This window comes from Argiope bruennichi, chromosome 3 (assembly GCF_947563725.1).
Source record: "Argiope bruennichi chromosome 3, qqArgBrue1.1, whole genome shotgun sequence".
NCBI classification, from domain to species: domain Eukaryota; kingdom Metazoa; phylum Arthropoda; class Arachnida; order Araneae; family Araneidae; genus Argiope; species Argiope bruennichi.
Window position 1 is genome coordinate 19,421,368 of NC_079153.1, and position 7,897 is coordinate 19,429,264.

Sequence of the window (7,897 nt, forward strand, 5' to 3'; positions counted from 1 at the left end):
CGGAAACGACACGATACTTACATATATGTAAAAAAAATTGAACTAAAAAGTATTTAATAGGGAGCAAATCAAGATTTAAAAAAATGACGAAGACTTCACGAATGAACATACATATCTTTCCGCGTCTCACCCCTTAGTGAGATGGAATTGTCGACAAGCGGTTGTCTCAGTTTACTGAAATAAGCAATACATTTTGCTTGATTAATTTTGAAATTCTATCCTCGTTCTGCGTTTGGTGCTCCCAGGGTTTCCATGACAACCAGCACAGCAGTTAAATGATTTTATGCTTTCACGACAATGATGTTATTTAAATAAGGTTCAAAAATTTATTCATTATATTCTACATTTATTTTGATTATTACCCAATTTATAATTTTGATTGATTATAATTTTAAGTTCTGAATGAATAGGAAAATTAGCAATAAAAAGCTAAAAACGGGTATAGCAGAAGAGAAAACAGTCATTCCAACTTTGAAAAATCGTTTTATGTACAATAAAACGTAAAATAAACAGCAGGAAATGTTTAACTAACGCTTAATATTTTAGTATATCACTCAAAACGAACCTAAAATGCATTTTATTAATGAAAACAGAAAAGTGCTTTGTATTTACGAGAGGCGTCAAGGATACACAGAAAAATTAATACATATGTACTGTTTTAATACTGTAATGTATTATGCAATTACAAAAGCATAACTGTAAAACTGTACCTTTTTGAAAAAATCAGTCAAAAAAAAAAAAAAAAAAAAAAACCTTAGTGTGGCAGGCGCGGATAACCAGCCAACGGATAATCGGGAGTCTACTGTACTCTGAAAATGGTATAAGCCTACTTTCCGGAAAGACATACTATTTAATTTAAAAAATACACCGCATCATTTGTGTGCTTAGTAACAATAATAACGTATGGAAGTATAAATAACGTAATGGAATACAACCATTTTTGCACTGTATAAAATAGGAATTTAAAATTATCTTTAATGTAGCTTAAAATTGTAGAGTCCTCTAAAAATACCATAAAAATTATTGATCACTTTCATATTCTGGACATTCTTACCTATCAAATGATGCCGATTTTCGAACATCCGTAACAAAAAGAAAAATTACTGTATATTCATAAAGATTATTGCACCATCTTACAACAATACCAAAAACATTAAAAAAAACATTTTACATGAAATATGAAATGAAACGAAAGGATTTTGTTTCTACGAAACCCTCAGAAAATGCGATGCTAGGAAGACGAAAAAAACACTAATGGTAAAAATTCAAATTGGCTAATAACATGTTGGATAACGGTTGAAAAACAAACTACGGTACACTACCGAGTATCCGGTCTAGTTTTCTTTTATCCTAATTAAATAAGGAAGACAAAGCGTTGCATTGGTATTTTCAAAACCTAAAATCTGTAAGTTTTGACTTATTTTATGGTTATCTTTTCAAATCTGTGTAATCATTTATCAGTGAAAAATAAAATCAGTTTGAGTCAGTTTTCTTAGGAATTAGACCAACGATTTACATTGATGTTTTGTTTATGTTTCTGGCATTTAAGTTAGGCATTACAGAATTTGCGTTAAAATGTGAACAATTAGAATCTTTTAACTTAGTTTTTCTCTAATAAATTTTTTGAAACGTGTAGTTTAAAAACATATATAAACTACCAGTATAGAATCTTCTATTTTAACCCGATACATTACTGGCAACGACGACGTGATGGGTATTTCAACGGAGCACCTGGACTCGTAGGTCCTTAATCTGCGAAACCTTATAATAATTTTAATAATTTACTAGTATCTATGGTTTAAACATGAATATTTAATTGCCTGGGTATCTATTGGACTCTGTAAGGAAGTAGTTATTAAGATAAAAAAAAAAAAGGATAACATGCATAAAAATTTTATATTACTAATTATGATAAATAACTGATTAATTTTAATTAGGTATCCATTACCTGCTGTAGGCACGCCTTCGTCGATTCTGTCCTGTCCGATTAGGTAGTCAAAGGGTTAATATTACTGGCAACTGATTCTATGATTTAACGGGCAGTGGCTGCTTTCACATTCTAAATGGCTTGAGATAAATGGAGGATTTAACACTCAATAAGAAGTGAGAAAATACGTATCATAACAGTGATTTTTAGTATAAAAACTCTGTCTTCTGGTATTGGTGGGCAAAGAAATGAATTCATAGGACTCCGGCCAATCCGGCTTTTTTGTTATTCGGCCTGCCTTTCCGCCACATTATATTCGGGAGTGTACTGTATATTAAATTTTGTATAAAATTTCATTGGATGAAAAGGCTTCATTTAAAACATTAGATTCATCCCCTGGACAAACAAGACCACAAAAATTTGAAAATATACCACCAGCTTTATATTATCATGTCAGGCCCATTATATTCGAAACATTTAACGATACGAACATAATATTCCTCCAATACATCATCACTAGTTTCAGAAATTTTCTCATAATGATAAGAATTAAAAACGGCACATATTAATATAAAATTGTAATAATTTTAATGGCATTACTTGAAGAATATTGAAATAAAGCCTTTTAATTTTTTTGACATATTAATAAATATTTATAATAAAATTAGTTTTCATTTGAAATCACAAATTTAATATTTCACAAATGTCTGATTTCCACGTTTTGTTGACATTGAAAATGGTGCAAGTCCATTTGAGATCATCAAAAGAATAAATATAATAATAATAATAATAATATATGTATACAGATGTACAGTTCTTTTAACTGATATTTTAAAAATGATCACTTTACAAACTTAATTCAATTTAATATTTAAAAAGTACAAAATGAGGGTATTAACATATTCCAATATTTTTCAAGCCATTTAAATGCGAATCCTTAAACATCTGCATATAATAAAAAATGGACTTGCACCACTTTCAAAGAAAACGTTCAGTTAGATATATTAGCAATCAATGTTAGCAATCAATAGCAATCAATAAGGCTCGAAAGATATATTTATTATTTCTTGAAATTGTTTCTGTTCTAGCTCTAACTGAATGTTAATATTCTAGAATTCTACGAATAAATATTCTAATATATTTAGTCTTCACATTTAATACTGTATTAAAAAAATTCATTCATTGATCGTGTTAGAAATATTCCTAAGAATTCTATTTAATTCTTATATTTTTATAATATGCAGCCTTTTATATAAAGCACTCTTTTAAATTAAAGCAATTTGAAACTGCTGCGGTTTTCGCAGAAAAACATACTTCGTTATCGATCGGCCACGTGTTCCTGGGAATCTTCCCACGCATTTCAGTTTGAGTTCTTGAGGCTGCCTCTAACTGTAAACACTTTTGTTATTTCTTATATATAATCGTTTTAATTTTTTTTTTTCAGTCGGAGTGGGGACGGAAACTTTGCAACGAGTGGACGATCTAACCATTTACCCTGAAGAACAATGCAGGAATATAATGTCTAGAATAGCCAGACGAAATCTGCCGGAAAATTTCGGAGACTATTATATATGTGCTGGAGTCCCGGATGGAACAAAGGACGCTTGCATAGTAAGTTGAAAAAATGTTTTTTATGTTATTATCAATAAAAGATGAATATATTTTTTTCAGAATTGATTTTTTTGGTTAAGAACCAGGTTTAGTTTGGTTTAGTCAAATGAACGGCCCGTTTTAAAACAACACTAAGCCAACTTTGAGTCGGACCTCGTAATTTTGAACCGCAGTCAGATGATGAGGACGAAACAAGATCTGGCACCCCCATCTCCACACTTCAACACCACATCAGCGGAAAGACGTTTGCACCAGGCCCACTTACATGATGTTTCTTTCTTCGGTGAAATCCGGTCTCGATCCTGAAACCGCCCGGTTCTGAAGCCGAGACCAGGCCACCCGGCCATAAAGTACAGGCAATCTGTTAACTTAGTTTCGTTTCTACATGTGATGTTTGGGAAACGGATATAACCATAAACAGCTGCTCCGAGCAACCCGATTCGTGAATTGCGCAATCGTCTTATATGTCAAAGATCCTCTATTCTCCTTTCATGGTTGGTTCCCTCTCACGTCGGGATAGCTGACAATTTGGCAAAATCTGCCATTATTATTTTAAACTGTCCTGTCCCTATCAATGATATAAAAAAATACATTAAAATCAACCTCCACTGAAAATCGCAAAGTGAATGGAACCTCAAAAATACAAATAAGCTTTATTCATTTAAACATATTATTGATCGGTGCCCTAGCTTATTTAATAGAAAGCATGATACAACTCTTACACGATTAACGTTGACAAGTTAGGACAAATTATGAGTTTATAAAAAAAAATTAATTCATACCATGCGTTTGGCTCAGCATAATCAAGAATGGTTTTTGCGCCACTAAACTCCATTAAATCAATCAACCGACCCCCTCCCCCTTCCCGAAGGCACAAGAAAAAATCTGAATGATTGGACCACAACGATAGCATTTGGCGGGAACTAAGATTGAGTGTTTTGGTTAACACCATTCACGGTTCAACTAACATTGCTCAACCCTTCCTGTAATAGGCATGTCCCGTCATTGATAGGAGGTAGTCGACTCCACGCCTTTTTTATATCCGCATCAAGAGCAAACCACCATTTCGGAAACTTATCATCATGTCTGAGGTAGTTCTTTGCAGGAATTAAGAAACAATACATGCGAATCTACAGAAAATTAAAAATACCAAAACCAAAAATACCATCGCATCAGAACTGCTGTTCGCTAACAGCAAACCATTCGAATGGTGTACGGATAATAATACTGGGAAAGAAATTCGCATTTTCTGATTTACATATTTATATTATTTGTTCTTCTCCAATTTTAAAAAAGTTAAATGTAAATTCGGGAGTCAAACGATTTACATCAGCCTGAAATTCGTTTTGTAAGCAGAATTCTTAATATCAGGAAATGCAAGACCATTCTTTATATTGAGATAAATTAATCAGAGCAATTTTTGTTACATTTCCAGATTTAGGAAATATATAAATAATATTATACTCATATAAATGTATGATTAATATTTATTTATTATTAATTTAAATGTATAGTTTTGTAATGTATATTCTTATATAATTTTTAAATAGTTGAAAGGAATAAATTTGGTAATTTTGGCATTGATTGTTTCTCGACTGTGCATCAAAAATTGCTTACAAATGCAGCTGAAAAATTACATCTCAACCCAGATGTTTCGGATAAAAAGGGGGTGGGGGATTGAAATTCGGAAAGAAGCTCACCTGGAGATTTTGATGATTCTCCACGTTTTAGATGTCCCTAAATTCAAAAAATACATTTTTGGAATTATATCTATGAATCTGTCTATGACTAAGATATTTCAAAAACGCTTTAAGCTATGCTTATGAAATTCGGTATAAAATCTTTATACAAAATTCGTAAATTTCTATCCGGTTTTGAGCGAAATCCATGCAGAGGAAGCTGTTTATTCAGCTGACCGTATATAAGTTAACACGATCTCTACAAAACGAAAAGTGCTAGACAGATGAAACTTGGTACTTTGATTTAACATCTAAAGTATAAGTACCTGCCAAAATTGGAAACAAATGCATCAAGGGGTTGGCTTTTTATCTGTCTGTTCTTTCAAAAACATGTAAAGATGATAACTTAAAAATATAATTATTTTAATATATGAAATTTTATACGTGATTCTGTGATTACAATTGTCGTTCTGTGTTAAATTTTCATTTTAGTCGGTTCGAAAAAAGGGTCTAAAAAACAAATCCAATTTTCGGATATCTATTGCTAAATTACAAGAATTAATTGCCAAAGCAAATCACCGAGTTTCAGTAAAATTGCTGAATTCAAGCAAAAATATCCATATTTCCTAACTATTGTTCACCAATGCCATGTAAGGCAAATGCGGCTTTATCCAAGTTCCCCAGTTTTATGAGGGGAAAGGGGGATGACATCTGTATTAAGTTTTCGAGAAAGTTTTGGTGAGACCACTTTCTCCGGTAATTTATACAAAATTATGTACCTGTATTTGGGCAAAAATAAAAATAGTGAATTAATTGTAGGAAATATTGACACACAATGACATACATGTTATTTCAAACTGTCACACATCATCTCTAAATATATCGGAATTAAAATATTATGTCAGTTAAGACTAGCTACATAACACCGGAAACATGTTTCATGCCGGAAACTAGCTACATAACATGCGGAAATAATATGTTGATTTAATGGAATCTGGAGCATTTTCGTAACAGAAAACAGAACAAAACAAAAGGTTTTATTTTAAAATTTCAATCCCAAATATTACTGTAAAAGTATTTTTAAAATTAACAAAATCTCAAATAAAAATATACATTAAAAGAAAACAAAATGGGAATTTTTAAGGCCGGATAGTTTTAAAAAAGCCTAGATTCGTAAAAATCATTGAAAATTAAATGAATGTCTATACCACCTTTATTGAAGTTTTAACTCAAATCCGAATGCTTGAAATAGATCTCTTCTCAATTCAACCCCTTCCCTTTTTTCTCCACTGGCACAACGCCAGAGCGCATGCGCCGGAGTTGGCTGACCTTTGATATATTCCCTTATCCCTCCCCCTCAAAAGAACATCCAAATATGTATATTTCTTGATCTTTATTCCTAACACGCCTACTTGAATATGGTTGCCATTTTTCTTTCTTTTTTTTTTCTTTTTCTTGCTTTTCTTTTTTGCATCTGCGCATAGAAAAGAATAACAGAATAAAAGCATTTCCGGTAAGCTTCCTTTCTCGTGTGTTATTTTTGTGAATCGAAAAGTTTGTGAATCGGAAAAATTTCTTATTCGTTTTATAATAAACAAACGTTTTTTTTTTGTTTGTTTATTTATTCTTTTAAATATGATTCTTCTATCCTTTTTTATTTTCATTTTTTTGAGTACGAAGTATGGCAAAAAAAAATTTACCGTCAGAAAAAAAAAAAAAAAAAAAAATCGAAATCCTGATTTTGACGAATTTTCACGTTTTAAACCTCCATTGGGCCTAAACAAGCATTTTTAGAACTATGCCTGACTGTGAACGCGATATCACAGGAATGCTTTGAACTAGACGGATGAAATTTGGTATATGGTCTTTACATCAAATTTATAGATTGCTTTCAAATTTTGAGCGATATCTCTTCAAAGCAACTCTGTCTATTTGAATGTCTGAATATAAGTTAACACGGTGACGACGAAATGAAATGAACTAGATGATGGAATTTAGTATACAGATTTAACATATAGACTGTAGAGATGCATTAAATTTGAAACTAAATCCATCAAGAGATTAACCGTTTGTCGGCCTATACTTTCACAAGCATGTATAAGCGAGTTAATTTAAAAACTCAATTACTTAAATATATGATATCTGGCATGTGATTTTGTCTACAATTTTAATTCTGCGTCAAATATTGATTTTAATCGATCGGAAAAAAAGGTGCCCGAAATGCGCATACTGTATTTTTGTACTTACCGGATCGCAACAATGAACTGCCAAAGTTCGCACTCTAATAAGCTGTTCCACATACATTTTTCGATAGTTAATACTACACAAGTATATTTATTAGAAAGTATGCAAGAATATTTCAAGGAGACAACTCCCACTTGTTTTAAGAACGATAATAAGTTTTCCCATCTCTATCGATGCTTCAAAACAGAATGGGCCGCGATGGCTGGTGGAAAGGTCTCGCTTCGGAACCGGAGGGTTCAGCTTTGATTCCACCGAAGAACCGTCATATAAGCGGGTCTGGTGCACGTTAAATCCGTAGGGCCCAAACGCCCTCCCGCTGGTGTGGTGTGGAAGTTTTGAGAAAGGGGTGCCAGCTCAGGTCTCATCATCGTCATCCGGCCGTGGTTCAAAATTGCGATCTCCGTGTCAAAATTTCCCTAGTGTTGCTTTAAAACGG